The sequence below is a fragment of the Hippoglossus stenolepis genome, chromosome 21 (assembly GCF_022539355.2).
Source record: "Hippoglossus stenolepis isolate QCI-W04-F060 chromosome 21, HSTE1.2, whole genome shotgun sequence".
Taxonomy (NCBI): Eukaryota; Metazoa; Chordata; class Actinopteri; order Pleuronectiformes; family Pleuronectidae; genus Hippoglossus; species Hippoglossus stenolepis.
The window spans coordinates 3,813,979-3,839,016 of NC_061503.1; the positions used below are offsets into that span (position 1 = coordinate 3,813,979).

Consider the following 25,038-nt stretch of genomic DNA (forward strand, 5'->3'; position numbering starts at 1 on the left):
GTTAATTCGAGAATATCCCTGAGGTCAAAATAATAAAATGTGAGGGGCGGTTTCAGATGGTGTGGACGTGTAAAGGTCTCCGTGCTGCTGCCGCTGAATCAGAACCAGCAGGTCAGACGCGTTTGCTAATTAGCAGCCAATTAGAAAGCTGAGGTTTCAGCGTGAAGCCCCAGTGTTTGTTTCCTGCCGGGGAGTGTGCAGCACCGATATGACCCCGCACCACTGTCCATGGTTATGCTGTGGATCACCGCTCACATGGCCCTGTAAATACAGAGGGCCTTTCACATGACACACACACACACACACACACAGAGCGAGGAGCAGTGCTTTGTGTAGCTTAATATGCCCAGTGGCTTCAAATAGGATAAACCCAACAGGAAAGCTTAGATTTAACTTACTCCAATAAGACTGGCGTTGTGCGATTTTATTTTTTTTTCCAGACGATATTAATTTGTCTATTTTCTTGTTTCATATTTGTAAATACCTCAGATTAAAACATAATCACATTAAAATATAATCATTGGAATCATATCCTTTAGTTTTTTTTTTGAACTTTTGAACTGCAACAGAAAATGGGCTCATGTATTAAAGGACATGGTCTTTTGATTTCAACCACTGGAGCCTTCAAGGCAAACTGAACCTGGCTGTTACTCTCTACCACCTCAGGCCCTGTTCAGACCTGGTGTTTACATCCGTCCTGAGCGATTCGATGACAGGTGGTCGGTGTTCAGTATGTGCGTTCACACCTGGCTGTAAAATGCGTCATGAGTTTGTTTCCCGGGAACACGATGCTGTTTTTACCCAGTAGGTAATTAAAGATGTGTCCCACGACTTCGTTTGTGTGTGTCGAGTGGCATCTGCAGAGAGGGCATCTGTTATACGTACATCTAGTTAACTAACTAAATAAGACGAAATATGAAATATTAATGAGCATATACTATCTTATGTAAATCTCAATCCAAATAAATGTTCTTGAACTGATTCTCTAGACGATGTTGTAATTTCAGAATTATTCCCCTTTTGTAGATGATCACAATCTTTCATCTGCTGTCAGACTACAACCATTGAACTCTGGTTATTCTCTCCATTCATCTCATCACAACTCTGTTCAACCCAGATATCAGCTCTACCTTTTGTGTTCGCTGTGATTGCTCTTGTCTTATCTTTCTCTCACCCCCTATTTCGTCTCCTCCTCTCCCTTGTCTCCCTCTTCCTTCCATCCCGGTCCAAGCACCGGCCACCTCTGGGCTTCGGAGAGCTTATTTGGGTGCCGCTTCCCAAGAGGGCCCATCCACGCTTGCATCGAATTCCGCTGGCGCTCGCATTGCTTGTCTTGGAAATACAACAGAAATCACAAAGGAACAGAGCAAGAGGAGATAAGATGTAACACGCGTCAGAGGCCGTCTTTATTTTCCACGTAGCGAGAGCTCATTAAACATGTGTGACAGCACGTTAGGCCCCACGTTGTTTTTATGGCTTTCCTTTCACAAAATCAGGGTCTTTCTTTACACACTCAAACTTCAATGCAAAGACGTGCATCTAGCTTTTGTGGTCTGCGTGTTCCCGTGCAGCACGATATCACTGCTTCACAATTTGGTGAGATAGATGATCACTTTTAAAGCACAAGGAAATCGAGTGAAAGAGGCACATATTTTACAGTTTGCGAATCTTCGAGCGTTGCCAATTAGACAAAACACAATCACCATATTAGTCCTCATGTATCTGCACTCGTCACAAATAGATATTTTACAAGGTCCGCGCCGAAACTACAGCTATTTATTATATTAGCAACATGCAACTGAAACAGCAGACTTCAATTTAGATGACATCATTCATTTGAAATTCCTGCTGCACTTATCTGCATTAGATCTCTCTAAACACTCCGAGATGCAGAATTATTTCCTCTTGAGTAAATATAACAAAGTGACGCAGCCTACGAGGTTTCTATTCTGAACTATTTGGATATGTGAAGGCATGCAGTAAATACTAAACAGCCAGACCCCTCGTGCGCCAGCTCGTGAACGCTGAAACACCACATCTTTGACAAAAGACATTGTCTGCGTTCGCCGTGCTTTTATAAAACAGTGAAAGTACACAGGCTACATTGATCTGGAGCCTCAGCAGTGGAAAAAAGAAACTCTTGGCTGTCCGTTGCGAGTGTTTTGAAGCCGATGTGACACCTATTAAACAGAGCAGCCTCTTGCAAGTCTCCTCTCAGCTTTCCGTGTCTGATGACGCCGGCACAGGCTCAGATCTCGGAGACACACAGCGCTCCGGGAACCAGCAGACCCATCAGTTCTCCCTTCTTTTCTTTTTTTTACCATTTGCAGATAAATATCTTTTCAAAACCTCCTGGGGAAAAATAGGACATTCGGCCCATAATAAAAAGAAAAAAGAAATAAAACACATGGTCCTTTTCAAGCGGTGCGATGGAGTTGCGTCTAGGCGCTGCAGCGTGTCATGTTCAAATGTTTGGTAAGAGGATTGTGCTGGTGTGTGTACCTCTTCTGCTATGTGTGTCTGCTGCTCCAGGGATGATAGAGTCACAGTGGAATGAGGCATTTTGTCATCAAATGTATAAATGACGTCGTGGACCCTACTACTTGGTATTGGTCTATTAAAGAGTGTTTCAAGTGACTTTGGAGGTCCCAGGCATCTGTCCAATCTTCAAATAATGCTTTCATTTGCAAAATTCTAAACAAAAATACACACATAAATAATAGTAAAGTTTAAATGCAAACTCTCAGCACCACATCATACACACATATTTACCTCTAGAACTACAAAGCTAGTAGATAGTCAGTTGCCATCTCCTGTTCATTGCCGTTCATAGAATTTACAGGGGTTCTCATGGTTGTTGCTGTGGACTAATGCAATCAGCCGTTCTCAGTGGCCCCCCCTCTCAGCTCGAGGCCCCAGGCATTTGTTTTTAACTGAGATTATAGATGTTGTCAGAGGCTACACGTATGTAACGTACTTTTTGTGATGTCACACAGCTAACAAGCCAACAAATGCCCCCATTTAATTTTTTCTGAAATTTGCAGAGGACTCAAACGTTTCTCTTGAGCTCTCATTGTTCATTCTTTCATTCGTCTGTCACTCGTAAATCAAGTGCAACAGCAGGAATCCTTTTGAGGACAAACTGTCCAAAAGGGACAATTTTCACGTCTTGCCCCTGTGCAAAACATCACAGCCATAAACACTAGTGTGACCATGTCTTGAAATTACAGGACAATTCAGATTAATCACAACTGTGGTCATATTTTCATTCTTACCACCACCAAGGAGGTTATGTTTTCATAGTTTGTCCATGATGTCATTGCTCAGATCTGGGAAATATCCAAGTGGTGAGAAAATCCGAGTTTTTAACCTGTGATCCAAGACCCCCATTTGTCTACAAATAAAAGATAAATAAATTTAGAAAATCAAATATAGATGGTTCTTTGAAAGTTTTGAATACAATTTCCATGTGCATTTGGATCACGGGTGTAAGACGTTCGGAAAATCTGGCTGAACTCTCGGCGCGCTAACAACCTCTCTGATGTCTCACCACTTGTCTCTTTCCTTGTCTGACTTGGTGGCAGCGTTCCCAGCTCTCAGCAATCACTTTGGTGTATGTTTTCATACCTGCTACAAATTATGGTGAAAAATATATAATAAGACCCAAGTTGTAATAAACCAGACTCTTTAAAATGACGTTTGTTGCTGTGTGTGTCTTCCTCTGTGCTGTATTGTAGCAGATTTCTCAAATCAACTCGGTGTCATTGTGTGTTTGCCTGCAGCCGATGAGTCTGATTGTGTGCAAATGAAAACTTGAAATTGCACAACTTTAGTTTACAACAAAGTTTATATTGCTATTAAATATTTTTTCCTGTGTCAAGTTGGTCTCATGGCAAAACACAAAGTTTGGGCTACAGTGTGCATACACCCAATGTTTTGAAGTTTTGAAGGGGCGCATAAGTGGTGTCTGACGTCCTCAAGGACAGTGTTGTGGTCTGTTATTTTCTGAGGCTTGTTGACCTTATCAAAAAATTTGTATGAGATACAACTTTCTACAGCTATTCTGTCCATCAAATGTGAGGAATCTGTTTTGCATCAAGTATGTCAGATACAAACATAGTGGGCAGCTGTGGGTCAGCAGGCAGAGCCGGTCGTCCCACTAACCCAGAAGGTCAGTGGGTCGATCATCGGCTGCCTCCAGTCTGCATACTGCTGACGGCTTCTCTGTCAGAGTGAATGATTGAAAAACTGCCAAATATAGAAGACCTCTGTGAATGGGTGAATGTGACTTGAAGTGTAAAAGTGCTTTGAGTGGTTGAAAAGACTTCAGAAGCAGCCTTCAGTGAAACCATGTAAAGTACAGTATCTGGGGCAAATTCAGTGACTGGACAAATGCTCAAAGTTGGTACAGTCTATTGTTTGGAATTCTTAGTGTGTCGATCTCAAAATAATGACAGGTAAATGATCGGAACTTTTCCCAAATACATTTTTGAGTTCTCCTAACTTGCAGTGGGATATCAGAATCAGCCTGCGTGTAAAGCAAATAGAAAGAGGTTTGGGTTTATTCCAAAGGTCATCGGACTGGTGAACAGTCCAAGGGATGAACTTGCTTTTCTTAACCTTATCCATCCTTGAGTGGACATTTTCTGACGTGATGTGTTTGTATTTTTTTTACATTTTCTGTTTGTATTTATAGATTTGCAAGTATTTAGTGTTTACGTGCGTGGGTGAATTGTCTGTGCATTTTTGTTTGCTATCCCGCCTGCCTTAAATTGCTACTTGGGTAAGAAATAAAGTATTTTCAATTGAATTAAATGTATCAATAGTTCACTGTAGTTCCGTACAGTTGTTGCATATTTCCTAACCGATGCATGTAGGTACCAAGACACAATATAACACTGATCGTTTTAGCACTTTGCAATATTCAAGTTCCATACAATCATGGCATACATGTTCATCATGAGTTGTTCCCATGCAAAATGAATACGGGTCCAGCTGTTAAGAGCAGAGCGACCTGAGGAGAACGAGGTTGTCTTGGAGAGGACTTGTGAGAGCCATGTAGAAGCAGTGAGGTAATGACCGGTGAGCTCTGATGGAATTGGTTTCACTCTGGAGCCCATGTTCAACATGGGGAGACCCACACGGGCGGCAAATGTGTTTGGCTGCCACTCATAATTACTGTCGCCCCACCACTACCATTTCCTGGACCACTTCAGTTTGTTTTCCCGGCTAAACGCATTTCAGTGGAGCGTTATTACATCAGCGCTCAGCGCCCCGAGGAATCTGCATGACATGCGTTACACGTTGGAGGAGCGGGCGGACGAAAGCACCAAGGTCAGGGTGACGTTTGGGGTAAGTGCAGCTAAATGGGTTTCAGAAAGAAGTTGCAAAGAGAGGGAAACTTTTCCTCTCTTCTTTCTCCAACACATCAGCTGCTCCCATGCGTTTTATTAGGATGTCACTGAGAAATCCACATGTGGTGAAGTGTCTATGTTACAGACTACGGTTGACATGAAGCAGATGTTTATATTATGTCTGGGATTTCAAGGTTTTTCCAGTTCTTTCCATTTTCAGAGGTAGCATGAACTGTACTTGTAAGACTTCACCCCACTATCAGTCAAAATGTAGCGATTCCTCACAAAAAATAGATCTATGGCAGGACACATAGACTTAAATATTAAAGCTATAGTGTTCCAATACGTAAACTGTCTGTGATTACGGGGGGGTGTGTTTGTGTCTGTGTGATCAAGGTATAGCTAATGCAGTGGGGATCTAAATCCTTTTTACATTCTCACAAATGGAGTCAAAAACAAGTTAGGTAAATCATTAAATACTAAGGTGAACACATGTTTTGAAGTAAGGTTTAAGTTTAGGTCAAGCTTTAGGTCAAGGGTTAGGTTTAGGTTAAAGTAAGGTTAATGTTAAGGTTAGGTACAAGTTAGGTTTAATGTTAGGTATAGGTTTTGGTTAATGTTGAGGTTTAGATTTTGATTAAAGTTAAGGTTAGAGTAAGTCTAACATGAAAGCAATGTACGTCATTGCGATGTCCTCTATAGACAGAGAGACACAAGTGTGTGTGTGTGTGTGTGTGTGTGTGTGCACGCTCTATAAATGGAGATTACATAATCCAGGAGTGTGTGAGCAAACAAAACCTGCCTCGTGAAATGTGGATGTTTGTATTCAGCTGATATTTTCACGTCTCTTAAACCCCGACTGTTTTCATGCGCCGTCAAAGCTACAGCGAGCATTACCCAGAATACTTTTTTTGACTCCTGAGCACCTAGTGTAATGTAAATATTGCTTCTGAGGGATGTGGCTTCCTAGAACTGACATCATGGAGACGCATTATTATTAGCAATATCTCCATTGGGTTAAAACAACAGATCTGTGATGCGCTATCTTCTCTTTCCACCTCATACTCGCAGCTATGTGTGTTTTCGGCGCGGTCACAGAGTGCACGTCAAGCATTTCGGGGCCATTTCACCTCCAAACACAAACAAAACAGTGATCACATTTGCTTCGGATGAAGTAAGTGGCTCTCATGAACACATCAGACTTTATTTGAATACCAAAACCTGTGTTATTTTAATTCCTGAAGTAATACAAATGCTAAATGAAATTTTCCAATGTCTTGGAATACGACAGTTGAGATGTTTTGGCGAGCGCTGCGCTTTCTTCAAATCATAACTGAGACAAAAGCTAGAGCTGGTGCTGCATTTCAAGTGATAAGACTCAGAGGAGAAGTTTCACTCCCGACTCAGAGCAGCAGACTATGAAGAAAACAAATTAGGACAGTACATGTGTACAGTTTGATTTGTATGTTTGTACTGATGCAGTCAAAACCTCCATATCTCCCTGTTTGGCTGAAATTGTCTTTACAGTCGTACTAAAGACATTTTCATTGCATATTCAGTTCCTTAGAAGAGACATGTCCTTTGTCATTAAGTGTCAAAGGAAAGTAAAAAGACATCCTCACCAAATCAATTCACAAACATAGACTGGTGTCGGTTTTTCTCATTTGCAACACTAAAATAAGCTCAAAGGCCTGAGGAGAGACAGACTGAGCTTAAAAAGCACCACAGTACCGTGTTTGGGCATGTTTATCTTATTTACTGTGAATCATGTAGTGATCATTTTTAAAAACAACAACGAAACATATTGTTTGTTATGGCTGTTTGTGTTTTCTATAAATCCTACAATTTTATAAGAAGAAAGAAGGCAATTCATTTTAAAAAAACAGATATGTCCGAAATGTCGTCCAACTGGAGTGAAAGTCAGTTCACCCAAGATTCTTATGACTTTTTTTGATCGTCTTAATATTTTCCCATTATGATGACACATTCGATCCCCTGGCCAGACTTTCACAAATCACAATCATTCTTCAGACATGATTCTTCTCATCATTTCTTTGCTGGGGTGCGGGGGGTGTTGTTGATCTTCTGCTTTAAAATATCTCAAAGATGTTCTCATTGCTTAAAAACCATTCTGTTATTATTTAATATATTTTTCTAAAAGTATGTTGGATCATTGTCATATTGGAAAATCTCCCTCCTGCCGAGCCTCTTGAGACTCGGACTCATTGTGCTCTATTTTAACGATGTGCATTGTCTGAAGAGTATTTAGGAATTGTCCAAAACCACGTTTGCTAATTTAACGGTGAAAAAAAAAAGGTCACTGCGCCAGGCGGTTGTACTTAGTCTCTTAATAGATCTGTATAACATTCAATAAAGCAAACCTCCATTCTTTCATTCCATCTTCCATTCCCTTTAAAATCCAGATGCTTGCACCTTGGTGGATGATTTTACAAGGGTGAATTTTCCAGGTGGTTGCAGAGGAAATGGTTGGATCAGTGGATCATCTGTGTGTAACAGAGTTTACACCGATAGAGTTTACACCGATACATGTTCACTTACATAACTGTCTTAAAGCCCCAACAAGGAGTTTTTAACTGGTTATGAAACAGTCATATTTTAATATTGCTGCAAATGCGACAATCAGGGAGAAAATTTGGCCTTTTCTATAAACTATTCTCAGTGTCTGTGGTCGGAAAGGATTATACGTGAGGTCAGACCAACGATTTACAGCAGTCAGACTGGAAAAGCCCATGTTTAGGCAGAGGAAACGGAAGCGAGCCCGGCTAAGTGCTAGGCTAGGCTAAAGGCTAACTCGTACGAACCAGCGGTGTCGCAGTGTTTTCTTGGTGTGTGTCCTGAAATCGCTAACGTGTGTCTTTTTTTCACTCCTTCCAAAACAAATGCACGTGCTGTCTGGACCAAGATTTTGATGACAGGTGACAGTGGAAACACTACCGCTTTTGTCCACAGAGGTGCCAAAATCAACGAAAAAGAAATGTTCCTTGCAGGAGATTTAATTATGTGCCTTAAAATAACAGTGAAATACTGCACCAGCATGTTTTTGTTGGTCAATAGCACAATCAATTACCAATGCCTCAAGATAGCAATGCTCCAACATTGCGCCTGACTACACCTCGTTTTTAAGAGCCAACCATTGGTGCTCATATGTCAGCAAGTGCATTTTTTCATCTAAACAATTAAAACATTTTTTAAATAACTGGTAACCATGTTGAGAGTCATTCTATTAAACAGGCATGTCGTTGGAACAACCACAAGCTTGTGGGTTTCATCAACCTGAAATAAAATACCTGAAAGGTCCAATTAGTCAGTTAGAACTGAAGCTTTTTGGATGAGAGGGTGAAATGTCTTCAAGAAACACAAGCAGATCCTGTTTTCTATGTACAGATGTACTACTGTAAAGAAACCATGAACTGGATGAGAATCTTCACTGACATGAAAACTGAGTGTGTCTGAAATTAGCAGTGCCAGTGTGCCGGGTGTAAGATATGACCCATTGTTTCATTCAGTATTTGGGTATAGAAACTTGCGTCTATAGTAAAGTCTAATAATGATATCTCTCTTGCACCTTTTGTGCTCTTGCAGCCCCACATCAACACCCTCCCACCTCCATGTTCATCAGTCGGCACTGAGCCATCACTGTGGGAGTCCTGGCCAGGTCCACTCCAAACATGCTCTGATCCAAACAAATTTATTTTGGTTTAAGAATCCAACACTCATCAGTCCTCTTTTCACGATCTTTGGCAAATGTTATTCTTGCAGTTTTGTGTCATTTAGAGAGCTCTGTTTTTCTTGTTGGAGGCCGTTCTTAGAGGTGAAATGCCGTGTGTGTCTGTGTGTTGGACTTGTGATACACTGGCGACCTGTCCTGGGTGTACCCTGCCCCTCGCCCTGGGATTGGCTCCAGCCAAGTGGCATAGATGATGGATAGCGTCTAATAACCTACACTGTATTATATATAGATAATATATTAGATAATAGTTATTGAGCGATGACAGTTTTGAATCATTTAACATCTGAATGATATTGCACAGAAGTGTTCTCAGAATAAGAAAAGTCGTTTCCACTGATTTTGTGTTTTATTAGTCAATAATTCTTCAGCTAATCATCTATAATATATCTTCAGATTGCTTGTTTTGTGTCTAACACTGCGAAGACCTGCCATATAACACTCTGCAACCAGTATTTTGTTTGGCCTTTTGCTTGACAGTGGGGGAAAAAAGAGAAAAACAATTATCATTTCTGTGTTGTTATTGTCTAGACTTACTCCCTTACTTTGGGAGTGATACATGGAAATGTCTGACACATTTGCAAAATCATTACAATTAGCAACAGCAGAATAATTCAAACTGGTATTGTCTTTAGTCAGACTGTGTATTAAGAATAAATTCCCAGTAGGAAACTCAAAACCGAGTTTTATCTTCCAAATTGGAAAAACATATCCTCTATGCCATCACGCTTCTTCAGCAGCCTGTTAATGTGTCCGATTTCTTTACACAAGTATGTTCACAACAGACTAACATTATATCACACACACTGTTGTGGCACCATTATGTGAGACTTTGACCGAGTCCTGCGCTGGGTGGATAACGACCAACCGCAACACTTCTCTGCCTAAAAGAGAATGCCAGTTTTCAGAATGGAGCATTTTCTCTTCTAACAGACGCCCGATTGCCTGCTGATTTGGAAACCGTGTTCTTTTTCAGGCTCGAACCAAATGTTCCCGGTGACACACGGCAGGACAAAAGCGAGGTAAACACACGGTAGCCTCTTAGCTCATGGCCTGACAAACAAAGCCAGTATTAATGGTCAACACCGTTTTTCTGACACGGGACACTAAAGGAAGGTAGGGATTGCATGGAAATGCATGAATGGAAAGTGGCAGAGTGGATTCCACGGAGGTCTGTGGCTGTTTTGCTGCTGATGGGTATGGTGCGTTAAAACTTGTCACACAAAGCCCGGCAGAAGTACACTCTCTGTAAACTTTCCGGGAGCTTTTTAAACACAGAGAGTGCCAGCCTACCCGGCCAGAGACGGAGCGGGAGGCACAGCCAAAATGTCACAGTCCACACACACACACACACACACACACACACACACACACACACACACACACACACACACACACACACACACACACACACACACACACACACACACACACACTCAGTCGCGCTAACCACGGTGTGTGAGATTATACGGTTCCTTCGTATTTATATTACCTTATGTATTTAGATTACACGGCTTCTTTGTGTTGAGCAAGTTAAACACAGGCCATTACTCATGATGCCAGCAGTGAGTCTGGTCAGCAGCACTGAGGGCTGCTGGGCCGAGGAGCAGTGATGTCACAGAGGTTATTAAGGGACAGGTATTGGCAGACTTCTCTTAACATCACTCACTCACTAATACTGCCTTTAGCATTGCCACTTGTCAAATAGATTAATAAAAAAATGAATTATTGAAAGCTGGTTGGTCATTTGTTGCGGAGCTGACAACTTGCTACTGTACACGAAAACTGTCAACGTAAAGCGGACAAATCTCAGGCGGCACCACAGAACAACATCACTCTAGGCCTGGATCATATTCCAGACCCTCTCCCTTGTCTGTAGACATGCAGGCTGTACACACAACACACAACCATTCCCGAAATGTACCTCCCTCGGGATTGGAATTCACAAATTAAAGCAAATCACAAAACTCAGCAGAATAAAAGCTTGTTAATGCATGTTTGATGCGACAATGGTCAATATTGGTTTCTTTTGCCATCATACCTTTGCCGAGGTGTAATGATGCTGATGATGCATTTCAGTCAGCTCAGTGATAACAATGCTCATAAACAGGAACTTCCACCTGGAGGACATGACCTTCAAACTCTAGCCTGCTAATTCTGTCGGTCGAGACCATTTTTCAGAACAGTTTTAACAAATTTGCCTTTTATGAAAGTGATGATACAAAATTGTCCATTTAAATAAATGGTGGATGTGACACCTGTGTGTTGGAGGGCAGCTCGCCATTTTCTGTCTGAACCTGACCGAGCCAGAGACAAAACTAATCAAGGCTGATCCAATTAATTGTGATAGGCATTCTGTTTTTTGGGTCTGAGCCCAACCTGAACCCGATTTTTACAGAAACGTGCAATGTGAATGAAATAGATCATTAACTTGAACAATAACGTTTTCATTACCACTGCCAAGGAGGTTATGTTTTCACCCCCAAGATTAAACAAAACAATTGGATGGATTACCACGAAACTTGACATGGCTCAAGAAAGACTAGATTCAATTTTGGTGCGGGTCCTGATCAGGGGGGAAGATTCAGGAATATCTTATCACTGTCTTTTTAATGTGGAACGTCTTTTTAACACTTTTTTTTCCAAGATTTTTTTATATGTTTGTTCTAATTTACCGTAGAATAATTCACGATTCTTGAAAAGTAATCAGGAATATTTAGGGGATTGATATATATGAGTGTGTGCAATGTGGTGCAGCTTGATTGAATTCAAGGGGACTGTTGGGCCTCTGTTTGCCGTTCTAGCTGTTCATTGTATTGCTTTTAAAATCTTACTGTTCAGAGCCTTCAAACAACTACCAGTGGTGGACCACCTCTCATGCTCCACCAGTATCAGACTCTGTTAATTCATGTTTGTTAAACACATTTTATTATTGGCCGTGAAATAAAGATTTATCCAGAAAACACAAGGCCCAGACAGCAGACCACCATACGAATCGGCCTGTTTATCTCACTGACGACGAGTTCCAGTCTCTGGGTGATAATTCTGTTTCCCTGACAATTATCACGGCTTGGCCAGCGAGTTTAAATTCTTCCACGTCTTCATTTCATCCCCAAACCCTCAATCTTCTTTAAACTGGTGCTGGGTGTTCCTGGGACTTTGGATAAGTTCAAGCCCAGTTCAGAAGAGGTCATGGTCACTTTTCCTCCTTGTGCTCGTATGTGGTCCCTGTATCTTCCATACTTTTTGTGTTCCTTGAGAAAGAACGTGATGAATTTAAATCATACTTTCCATTGCTACAGGGTTTTTTTTTTTGGTGCCAATACAATGTTTAAAACATGTACACAGCTTAGTTGTAAATCCTCAATCAACATGTGTAGTGGATGACGTACAAGATGAGGACTGAGGTGCAAATCATGCACGGTGCTCCATAGCTCTGACAAAACATTTCAAACGCTGACCGTTTAACTCGGCTGCCTGTCTGTTTTCGTGCGCTGGTGTCTGTGCACGTGTAGGAATTCTAATGTTGGTATTTGGTATATTTACACCTCAGGTTGCTTTCTTCTGCAGCTCGGCTGGGTGCTGTAATGTCTTTTGGCATCGGGGTCGGAGGGACATGCCGAGAAATCTGCTTAGAGTTCCTCATCTGTCTTTGATGTATTTCACGAGGGCCAGGCAAGATGATGGATTCATAGAAAGTGTGTTTTTCATAACACGGACATTTGGTGAACTGTAAAATATTGACGGATCCTCTTCTGTGGGATATGTTAATCTCTCTTGGCATGTGCGACCAGACAAGACACCAACCTGCTGCTCCACACGATTCCAGTTAATTTCTGTTGAATGTGCGTTTAAGTGGCTCTGGGACATCTTCCACTGTTTTCACTGAGAAAAGTGTGCATGAAACGCCCATGGCTCGATTCCTTGTGTGATTGATGGGCATAAAGGCCGTCAAGCTAAACAGTTTAAAGGAGGGGAATACTAGAAGCCCAGCTGCATTGAAAAGAGTAGAAACATGTCGAGCTGACTGCGGCTCCTCACTTACCCTCTCATACTAATCACTAAATTCACACACTTACTGCAGCCATCTGACAGAAGTTTGGAAGATGGGCTGGAGCCACGATGTGCAAGATCCTTTAGCGAAAAATAAACAGAAATGATCTGAATCTAAATGTAGCGCGGCAGCAAAGAAATGTGCTCGACCACACTGAGACGCCGCAGATGCTGTCTTTGCACATCATGTACCACACATACATTTGTGAACTGTGCTTCACATAAATTAATAGAATCAAGTAAAAAATCTGGAGCACAATGCAAAAACTCTCTGCAAATACGACAGACAAGAAACAACCTTCATACAGAGAAACAAACCATTATACATGTTATGGTTTAAGGTTTAGCTGTGATGTGGACTCAAATACTCAGGGACTAGAAGATTTGGACTTGTCGTGAGGGTTTCAGGAGCTGAGGCAGGGACAGATGGTGGAGTGAGGCAGGCAGAGATGACAAAGAAACAAGAGCAATAATGGACGACGGACTTGTGACACAGGTAAATGTCGGATTAGGCAGAAGTCAAGCAAACGCATGGGAAAAAAAGTACAAACTAGGACTTGAGCTTGTTCGTTCTTTAGTACAAATACTTGGCAAATCAACAATTTGGTTAAGATTGGACCGTATCCTTTTGGGATCTTTATCCTTTGATTGGGGAATAGGTTTCAGGCGTACTTTCTTGATTCCTGTTGTTCTGGGTTTGTACCCTCATGGTTGAATGCAATTATTGTAAGTCGCTTTGGATAAAAGCATCAGCTAAATGTAATGTAATGTAATGGATGGGCGGCAGTAGGGGCACCACGTAGCCTTGTCCAATCAGACACACAAACATACTCCCAAACAGGGAGGAAGCCGAGCTGGGAAAAAACAAGCTGCTTTCAGACGTGCACTGGGCTTCGCAGCCCCTTCGTATTTTCTCAGAAGGAGGTGCATGTGTGAACGCAAATGTCTGAGTGAGACGCTCAGCAGTTTGTGCAGACTTTCTCCACCATCATTTATAGTCTGTAGAAATCCAGGCACACACGCGACAGTCACAAAAGTGAAAAAAACTAAAAGAAAACAAATATCTCCCGGCGAAAAAGCAGTGACACACACGCAGAAGACACTGACAAAGATGTCAAGAGAGTTTGTGTTTATAAGAACTGACGACGGTGTCGTGGCGTTTGTAAACATGATCGCGTGTTCTCGGCAGTGGAGTTAATACATCACTTCCTGTCTCTTTCTGCTGCACCCGGCTGCTCCACCGCTCGTCTGAATAATGCAGAGGATTTGATGCTGTTGTGGACGAGTCTGTGCAGAAAACCTCCCGCTGTGTTGTGAATGTGTGAAAGGCAAACTCTGGGTCAACTCTGTAGCAAATTCTCTGGATAATATCCAGAGATCATGTCTGAAAACGTCTATAGTGGGTGAAAAGGAGATAAAACGGCAAGAAAAAGGGAATATGGACGAATCTCAACCTAACCAGGACAGATATCTGCTGATCACTGATGTTTGATTTCTGTGTAATAAAGAGGTGTCACGTGTTTTTAGAATTTGGACTTGTTTACTTTAGCTGCCACTGTGAAAACTACACTTTATTTAATGTGCTAGAAATGATTAAAATACTTAGAATAGTATATGTTTTTGTGTTACATGCATGGACATGTCTAAGAACCTGCTCAGTGATATTTGGGGCTTGAGTTGCTGTAGCCAAAATACCAAATACAATGGTAGCAGCTCTGTCACCTTATCAGCATCAGCTAACTGTAACATATACGTTACAGTTATTGCTGTTAATCATGAATCTGTCTTCTTTAGTTATTCCTTTATCTGACTGTGTGCCGGTAAAAATATGTAGCTGTAAAAGGAGTCTGATGAAGGTTTGATCATTGTCCTAATGTGGTGTCAAAATTTAAAAAAATTATATTTTCAGAGCCTTTCTGACACAGGTCACACAGCTCAGATATAACACTTACTTGACACCTGAGTGAAACAGTGACTTTGTCCCATCTCTGCTTTCTACTTTTGTTGCCACTGTGAAACCTACACTTTACTTAATGTACTAGAAAAATTCAAAGAAAATCGCATCATATTAAGTTATGTGCATGGACAAGTCATTCTTACTAAAACTATTTTTGTAGTGATCTGTTAATTGTCCCTACAGCTTATTATACATGTGTTGAGCCAAACTGTGACATAGCAACAATGCATTGCAGATTTTGCCTGAGGTTTGTCTTCAACTTTTACTGTTATTTCACTTAAAATCAAAAACCCATTTTTAAAAAGGAGCAGAATTTAGATTGTCAGTATTTCCACCCACACAAATGTTCCAATGCCAGATGGCACTGGAAGCAAAGTCCAAGCTGTCAGAAAATGCATGGGAAACTTTAAGGTACGAATGTATAGCTTTTCAATCTATCATCAATATATCAACCCAACTTTATTAGTAGAGCACTTTTCATATAAACAATTTACCATAAAGGATACAGCATAACATTAAAGCATAAAAATGCAAGCAGTACCGTCCACGCACAGAACAAAACACTATTAACAGGAACTGAAGAAATGAATTTAAAATGAGGAATCACTAAAGGCAGATTGATAAAGAGCTAAAATGATGAAGATAAAATACTAAATTAAACACTTTTATACTTTTTTCTTCACAAGAATTCTACCTGTTGTTAAGTGTTCAAACTAGAGGGATATGTTTCCGGACCCCAACAATTCCCCATTTCACTGCACCAGCAGATGATGAATAGAAGCTATTTGAAGTAGTGAAGAGACGTTATGGCAAAGACATCAAACTAAACAGTTTATCTCCCTTTAGTCTTTTATGTTGCTTTCCTTTCACAATCTGCATGTAATTGTAGTCTTTCCTTGTTTATTTGAAGCATTTGACCTTTCAACTTTCTCCAACGCTCTATCTGCCATGAGTTACAGCAGCTCTGTGTATGCATCAACTGTCAGCCGCTGCTTTTAAGGGCCTTCTAGACTAAACCACATTGGTCATAAAATAGGTAAAAGTAACAAAAAAATGCTTGGCTTGTTTAATGCAGTTTCAAATGAATAGGCTTAATAATCCCATCTTCTATAATAAATCCAGGAATGAGCTGAGGCTGAAAAGGTGCAGCAACAGTGTGCGGCACTTTATCTTCACGTCACAATGTTGTGTTTACATTCGTACGGATCGCTGAGCAGCTCAGTTGTTTTTTTCTTTTTTTTTTTTAAACCTCTTTTCCATTGGTTTATTCTTTTTGTAGACATTTCTGCTGCTTCCTTCACTTGTTACCTACTTGAAACCCTCAGTCTGCGCAGCACTGTAACCCTGTCATAGTTTATAAATCCTGTAAATGGGGGATGAAAAAAGGCCACTAGGACTTTTTTTTTTTTGGGATAGTTCTTCAAAAGCGAAGCTCTGTGTTTACAGGTTGAGAAAGGGCTGGGCTCGGGGATGTGGAGCCTGCAGTCTTTTACAACGTTGTCTTGTCTGTCACTTGACAGTTGACTGCCGCACAGCTATCCCCCCGCTCAGCAAACAGTCCTGTTATATTTTCCATTTGAAAAATCCCAGGGGTCACCAGTGTGTCTGACTGTGTTCGCTGAAGCCAGATGGGGGTTTTCCTATAAACAAGTGTACAGGCAGTATTTATACAGACTGTGGCACCTGACGCCATAACACTCATGACACTCTGTTTAGTGGCCAAAGTTGCCATAAGTCACTTTAGAGAATTAAGTAAATATTTTCATTATGGCCATGCCATTGTTTATTATAGAATGGCAAAAGATCTAAATCTTGCCAAATCCTCTGTTAAAAAATCATCGAATAACAACTTGTCGAAAGTGACGCGTCATGTACATAGAGCTGATTCCTTTTTCATTATTCCCAAGTCTATTTACTTTCAAACAAATCCAGAAACACCACCTGTTTGAACAGCGGTGTGAGCCTATGCGGCTCAGGTTAGACGGAGCGCTGCACAAACCGCGTTGGCCGCTCCCCTCTGATTTTAGCCTCGTGCACCGCAGGAGACGAGCATACCTCCGGCCTGTCGAGGGGCACGTAGTCTCCTTCACATACAGTGTGTCACCCAGCACAGATACACGCTCACATTCCTCTAGGCTAAGTATTATCATGCTGCTGGATTAAAGCGGTGTGAGGCATGAGGATGCACTGTGCGCTATTGGATGCTGAAATTACTGGAGATTACCATTGGGCCTGATAGTGGCGTGAGGAAGAGTTCAGTCTTGGAGAAAAGCCTTTAAGATAAAAGCATTCCAGTAAAGAGCAAGTTTGGTCAGCTACACTGTTGGTGGAAGTCATAAACAAGAGGAGCTGTATTATAAAGGCACTTTAGCCGAGCGGAGGGGAGCTGCGGTGCTCCCACCGAAATGTGCAAAACAAATGTTATTAAGTGCAACTCAAGAAGGAATTATCATAATGAGCTCAGCTGGAGGATCCCCCGTATTGATTCCAGCATAAAATCACAATCAGCAGTCGGAGATCCTGGACTAACCCCAACATAAATATTGCAGGCCATGAAAGCCTCCTGTAAATTTGGCTCAGCTTCAGCTCGGCTGGTGGTCGCTCGCAAACCTCGGAGAGTGTGAGGGAAGCAGGAAGGAGACAAAGGAGAAGAAAACATACCAGATGTGACCACTCGGATGAATAAGCTCCCAGTGAGAGATGAACAGGTCTGATGAAGAGATCCGGTAAAGGCTAAACGTGTGAATCTTTGGCCCCGAGCATAAAAAGCTAGAAATAGAAAGTGCATTATAATTCACCATGAAATACTGCAATCTGCATCATCAGTCCAAGTGAAATAGAACAAATGCTTGATTACATTCAAGTTGCTGATGAATGCCGCAACAAATTGTGTAATGTTGTTAGTGCGCAAGATTACTATAATAGGAAGTAGACAACTGGTAACCAACAGCCCACATTTGGTGTTCCTATAATTTAAAAACAGGCCCCCCCACACTTCCCCTAACTGTTATTGTCAAATGAAGATGAGATAACCTCAGGCTTTATGGCCCCAGAAATACTTGTTGTTCTATTTCATTCCGTGATTGAGCACAATGAGCAGCCCCACTGGGTTGAAGGAACAGAAATGGGGGAGAGAGAAGAAACAGGGGAGAGATACCAGTGTATACTGTTATACTGTGGTATTTCATCGCTCTCATACTGGTTGTGTAATGAAAGCAATATATATATATATATATATATATATATATATATATATATGCTTTATAGAAGAGGAACAAATTAAGGAATGAAGGGAGGTCAAAGGTTCAGTGTGTGAGATTTAGGTTAAGGATATATGCTTGTAGAACTGGAATATGATATTCACCTAAAACTAAAAAATCTTTGTGGTTTGGTTCATCTCTATGGACAGAGTCTGCATGTCAATATGCAGAATCTATAGGCAAGATACAAGAGTTTGGGGCCAGAGGCCTTTTGGTTTATGTTTCTGGTTTGACCAATCACGTTTGAGCAGGTTTTGGTTTACCGCCGGTAAACAGTCCGTGTGGTGAGCAAACGACGAGGAACTCAGGCAAAATGCATTGGCTATCAGCTTTTTAATTTATCTATATTCATATGCAGATAGCTGTTAATAGAGATTAGCCAAAATGTAATCTGGACCTAAAACACCAGAGTGTGAGTCGCTAGTTTGTTAGTTGTAATAATAATTTAGGTTATAGACTCTTGTCTCACGTTACTAGTCAGACTGTTAACAGTTTACGGCGAATGGAAAACAGAGTCGTGGCCCTAATATCCTCTGTCTACACCAGAAGCCCCAAAATAATATATAATAGAATTTATGTAAGTAGTCAATCGAATGGTACATATAGCAAAACATCATTACAAATTTCAACATTTTTCATCAACCGAAGAACGTTTTCTTCCGTAGCTTTGTTGCTAGGCGACGGCTGTAATGGAGGGAGAGGCTGGTGACGCAATAGGAAGACCATCATTTCGGTTCGGCCAACAAGGTGTATGCAGCCTACGTTGATTACATTGACCGGGTTCTCCGCAGGATGCGGCCAGTGAATTGAGACACAGCTACAGCCTTGTCTGCCATGTTTTACCAGTCTGGTTTAACAGTAGCCCAGAATGGACAAACCAAACACTGACTCAAGAACCTTTTGCTTGTATGTTACCTAAAGGCCACTACAGCTTCTACTCCACATGGGGAAGGGGAGGGTGAGGCGTTGATTACGTATATATGCTGCTCCACTGCTAGATGCCACTGAATCTTTCACAGATTGATCACTTGTATTTATTGTTCTTTGACAAGATAAGTACACAATTGAAAAATACATTTCAAACAAATCTGAACTTTATCTTCAGTTCTACAGAAAAGGTTTCTACGCGGAATGATTAATTACAATTCAGAAGGTTACAGTGTCTCAGCACACATATTTTTACTTCACGCCGCTTCATCACTGACAAAATCTACAACATGCCGTCTTTAAGTGTGACATCACACAAGCAAGTTCTGAGACCAATAACTTAAAACACTGCCAGGTAATAAAGATTAGCATTCCACCACGCTGAAGATATAGGGGGGGTCGTAAACATCCTGAGGGCAAGTGACTGTGCACCCCCAGTCGCTCTTTAATCTGTGAGTCATTAGTGAGAAGGGCAGATAACACAACAAGCATTTGGCCTGGGAGAGGGAATCGATAAGCGGACGGCCGTTAAGCGGGAACAGCTATCAGCTCATCTCAATGGAGCTCCAAGTGCCACGTGTCTTGGCTCTTGTTGTGTTGACACAGACATGGAGGCCACCATTCACTCCACACCACAGCAGATAGCATCAGGCTATAACATGGTCCTTTTGAACGCAGCCTTGTTTTCCCTTCCTCTTTTTTTTTTTTTTTCACCCACACTTTTGCCTTCGAGCCTTTCAGTGAATCGCCATTTATCAATCTTGTGTCGTAAAAAGCAGATTCGCCGATAACTCCTGGTACTATGAGCTAATACGAAACACTGACCTGAACTTGAGCGTCATTCCTGTCCACTCTTTTTCTTTGAGACCGTGTTTTTTTTTCCTCTGCCTAACCCCACCTATTCCCACTGGGGGTTGTCACTGTGGGATAAATTATCAGAGTGGGTCCTATCTGTCTCTGGGTGGGCTGTTAAGCCAGGCCCATCAGTTAAGGCTTCATTAAAGAGGTTCCTCCTGATGCTCCATGGAGGAGTCCCAATCTCCTCTAGCCTTTTAACAAACTATGATTTACTTGAGCTGTTGTCTTGTTTCTGAGGTAAATGCACGGGTTTGTTATTATTTGCCCTTCATGTTTATGTGCAGTATGGCGTGCAAACCCTTTTTTGTTACGTCAACCACGCTACATGTAATCTGTGTGTCAAGATACGGTCTGAGTAGATGCAGTGTCCTCACCATTGTTTCTCAGAAGAGGAGGATTCAAATCTCAGAAAAGTGCCAGAGTCTTTACAACAGAACACTTGAATAAATAAGTTTAAATTCATCTCGCATGTATTTCAAAGATAACTGAGGGCTTTCAAGTGTTAACACACAAAATGTGTAGGCTACAGATAGCTGGTTGTTCAGCTCAAGAGACACTTCTCCACTCCTTTTGACCAAAGACCGTAGGAGAACATGAGCGTCACCCACAGATTTCTAAAAGGTTTTTGGGTTGACCATCATCCTGGCCGTTAATGGAGCTAGGCATTACAAATGTGGGCAGAAACCCAGGTAGCCTGCTGAGACGGGGCTGCCTTCGGCCTACATGTGGCTGCCAGATTTGGCTCGGTTTGCTGGTGGCCTAAGAATCACCTCAAGTAAGCAGTACTAACTTTTTTTGGCCTGCGGAATCAGCTCATTCTGGCAGATTCTGGTGCATCATTCATCATGAGGCCTATCAGACTGAGGCTGCTGCTGAGCCATAACATTCTGGCTTCCTGCAAAGCAACCCGGAGTCTAAAGGCTAAAGAAGGGACGAGGATGCAGTGATCACTATGGCCGACGTTTAGTGTCCGAGATATGTGTCTGTCATGCATGATAACATGTTTATAATGGACATTAATTGTCCACCTTAACTTAACTTTAGCCATTTCCAATTTGCCGGATGTGTGGTCCATTTCATTCCTGCACTTGTCCATTCCTGTGCATTAGTGTCGTTCTCTGGCCGGGCCTGGCCCACGTAACAGCAACAAAGCACATGACAGTGAATAGTTTGATAGCTTTGACAAAATATCAGGGTTTAGTACTTTCCTGTGAAGGCCATAAACACCAGCTCTTTTCCTTTTTTTCAGACAACTTTATTTATGGATGGCTATCGGAAAGTAAAGAGGATTTCAACGAATCAGATAAAAAAACGTGTCAGAAACAAATGACCGACCCTACGCCTCAGTACCAGAGTGCACCTAGGACGTGCGCATGCGTGTACACAAACGGTTTGCTTTGGCTCCTTTGCAAGGCTATATAAACACCGTTCCTGCAGTGGCAAGTTCACAAACTGGCCACATGACCAAATGTTGGACTGACTCTATCACAAGTGCGATCACGTTGAGAATATTACCATTAATTATTATTAAGGATGATGGTATATTCAAGCACTTTAAAAAAAAAAGTCAGAGCACTGTAAAAGCACCACACCTATGGATAAAAAGTTACATTGCAGCTATGTTTTCTCATTTGTTTTGCATTGTTAAAAGCTTTTTTTGGACAGGACCTGGAATACCCTCAGCACATTTCTAGATAAAGACAAAACAATAAAGAAAAGAATATCTGCTGTTTGATCTCAAACGACAATTTGTCATTATTTCTAACGATCCTGAAATAAAACTCTTCCCTGAACTACTGAAGGAGCTGTATTAAAAAATGTGCTATTTTTATAAGGCCCTAGATACGTTTATGAGGGTTTTATTGTCGTGTAAGCATATGAGCAGTTCTCCAAACAGAGCTTATTAAAGAAAACAGAAATGTATGTTTGCGGTGCCCTATGGTGCAGGCCTCAGGAGATGATGTAGTGTATGGAGCGCAGACGGGGCTGCAGTGAAGACTTGGCTTGTCTGGGACTTGAGTAAGAGGCTCATTATTCACATCGACACCTTGTGGGGGCTCTCTAAGCTACTGAATCCACAGAGTAGATGTGTTTAATATTTGCTCAGGAGGTAGGAAGGCCTGCTCTTTGTATATTGTGTAAATTGATAAATTGGCAGCGGCGGAGGATAGTGGCGGCTGATGGAAGGATGCATCCGTGAGGTTGAAAGTGGGCTTAGAGCTCTCTAAACAAACAGACACGCGCTCCGCCGTCTGCCTGGAATGAGATGGACCTCGGAAAAGAAACAATACAAAATCTGGAACTTGTGTTGTATTCTGCAAACACTAACATGGCCGCGCTCCAGCTGCCGGCAGCGCGGAGGATTTCTCAAATGCAAACATTCAAATGGCTGTTTGCTGTGTCTTTCGTGCTCGTTCAAACTCAATTAACTTGGCTCTCAAACGGTTACAGCTGACTGGGGCAGTGCTCGGAGTCAAGTGCTCTCACTGTGATGTGTACAGAGTTTGCTCTATAATTGCCTTTTTCTTCTCCTGTGGAAGGGCAGCTGCGGTGACCCGAGATGAGATGTTGTCCACCGGGGAGTGACGTGTGAGCCATGAATGCAGTGGCATGCTCTGAGATCCACAACAGCAGCTCAGAGGACAGGCAGAATCCTGGACACCTGCAGAGTTCTGCACAGGGTCATGGAGCCACTGGACAGCTGACGGGGACGAAAAACCACATATTAAAGAAACAGCCTCCATCGGCACAAGGCGAGAATGGTGAGCTCTGATTCCATTTCTTTTCTTTTCAATTCAAAATCCAAGCGTACAAGGACCTGCTCCTCAAACTTAGCTCAGCCAATCCAAGTTGGTATGATCCTGCTGATTCTCATGCGACCAACATGCCTCTTCACACTCTGCACTTAGAGATTTGACTTGTTCATCTAGTGGAGTGGAGAGTGATTAGCCCTGATATGATTGGCTGGGTTCTGATCATATGATTTAGATACTGTGGTCTCAGAGAGCTACTTATCTACTGCTACTGCACATTAATTAATTGATGGGATCCTACATAACTTTTCTACCAATTAAAACAGTAAGTTTTTTTTTCTCCTTTTGAGTGAGATTTTCATATTTTTTATTCTAGCATTTATTTATTTCTGCCCATTCGTTCCACACTGCTTCATAGTGAGCAGGTCTCAGCTATAAAAATGTGATGTCACACAACCCTGTCTGCTCAAACATGTATTCCTATCCAACTAAATAGTTTTTCTTAATTGCATTGTGCTAGCAATGTAATCCCTGGCCGGATTATGAATGAATGCATGAATGAATGAGTGAAACATCCTTTAACGGCAGCTGAGTGTCCAGCAGGTGTATGGGTTGATACCAGAGTCCTGCACAGGTCATTTTTTGCAAACCCACATCCGCCCAGACCCGTGATTAAACACACACACACAGTAACTCCTCCCCTTCCTCTTGTTTTGGTGGTCGGGTTGCGTTCTTAGAAAAAGTATCTGTGAATTGTCGCAGCACCTGAGCTCCTGCAACTCAATGTGTTTCCTTAGCGACAACCTGCTTATGGCTTGTGGCCATCAAACGCTAAGACATTGTGGCACTTTTTTACAAGCATATTCACCACTGGCTATTTTTGTCTTTATGCGATCAGTTTTATTGTGCTGGCTCATTTGTGGTTGGAAGTGACACTTATTTTAACGCATGTGAAGGGGCCAAAGGTGTAGTTGGCTTTCACAATAAAAGAGTTCGAGACTTACTAGGCTTCATATAAGATTTAGATAGAATATTGCATTATCATTTTTTTTTTCTGAAAAAACTTGCCTGCTGTATTTATTTTATTTTTACACATGCCCATACCCATGAAGCAAAAAAAAAAATACCATATTGCTATTACGTACAGGCAAATATGTAAGACAAACAGATATTTCAGTTTGCATGTTTATCTTCATCCGTTGTCAGTCATAGTGTTTATTTTAACAACATTTTTGTCCTGGTACATCTGAGGAAAATGAAAGTGAGTGAATTGCCAACTGTGGATGAATTGAACTTCAGCTGGTTTGGCTGGAAAAACACGATGCTCTGATCACTGTTCCACAGCAACCTGAAGTTCCAAGCTCATGTTGTGGTCATCAACAGTCAAATCCAACTCTGCACTCATGAAGAACTTCCACTACCATGTCTATAAACAAGTGCTTATCTTTCCGACTTGCTGGCTCTGAGCAAACAGCTAAACATTCACAGTTTCAGGGGCACTAAGTGTATCCCTCACATGATTGATGAAGTCGTCTAAGTCAATTAGAAAAGCAGAGAGTAAAACACAAACAAGCTCACCTCAATTTAATACGAACCTAATTGTTTATTATCTTTAGAAACTTCAGAAAATTGCAGAGCATATTTAAAGACAAACTCGTGTGCTCCATCTCAGCCAACGTACATACAGCAGGTAAATAGGTAAGTATGCAAGTCACATGTCTTTTCCAAGAAAGTCCGCCGGCCAGATAAAACAAGGTTGTTTGAACATTTTATTGAATCCATCTGATGATTAATCCGTGCTGAAATATCTCTGCTTTTCAGCTTCACAGCCCAAATCAACCTGGCTTAAATGCCACTGGAATCACAGGGCTGAAGGTGAAAGCATCCGAGGAATCCTGTGATTTAAATCTGTATTTTTAGACCGATGTATCCCTGCAGACTCTCAGAATAGTGAGAGCAACACAGCGTTTCCCCCTGCACTCCTAGACCTTGCAAAGTTTTCCATGATGTCATGTTAGGCGCGGGAGTGAGAGTAATTGAAGAGGCAGATGAACATAAATTGGAATATCCTCAAATCCAGCCGTTCATTTTGATTTCCTTATTCTTTAAATCAGCCTGTGGACGGGAG

At 41.6% G+C, this 25,038-nt stretch overlaps 1 long non-coding RNA gene across 1 annotated transcript in view; it reads left to right on the plus strand.

Annotated features, from left to right (window-relative positions):
- The window catches only part of LOC124851236, a 49,921-nt gene extending 27,012 nt beyond the window's left edge, over window positions 1–22,909 (plus strand). Inside the window, exon 3 of the long non-coding RNA XR_007032326.1 lies at window positions 22,698–22,909. This is a non-coding gene — a long non-coding RNA (uncharacterized LOC124851236). The remainder of the gene's footprint in view (window positions 1–22,697) is intronic.
- The last annotated feature ends 2,129 nt before the right edge of the window (window positions 22,910–25,038 follow it).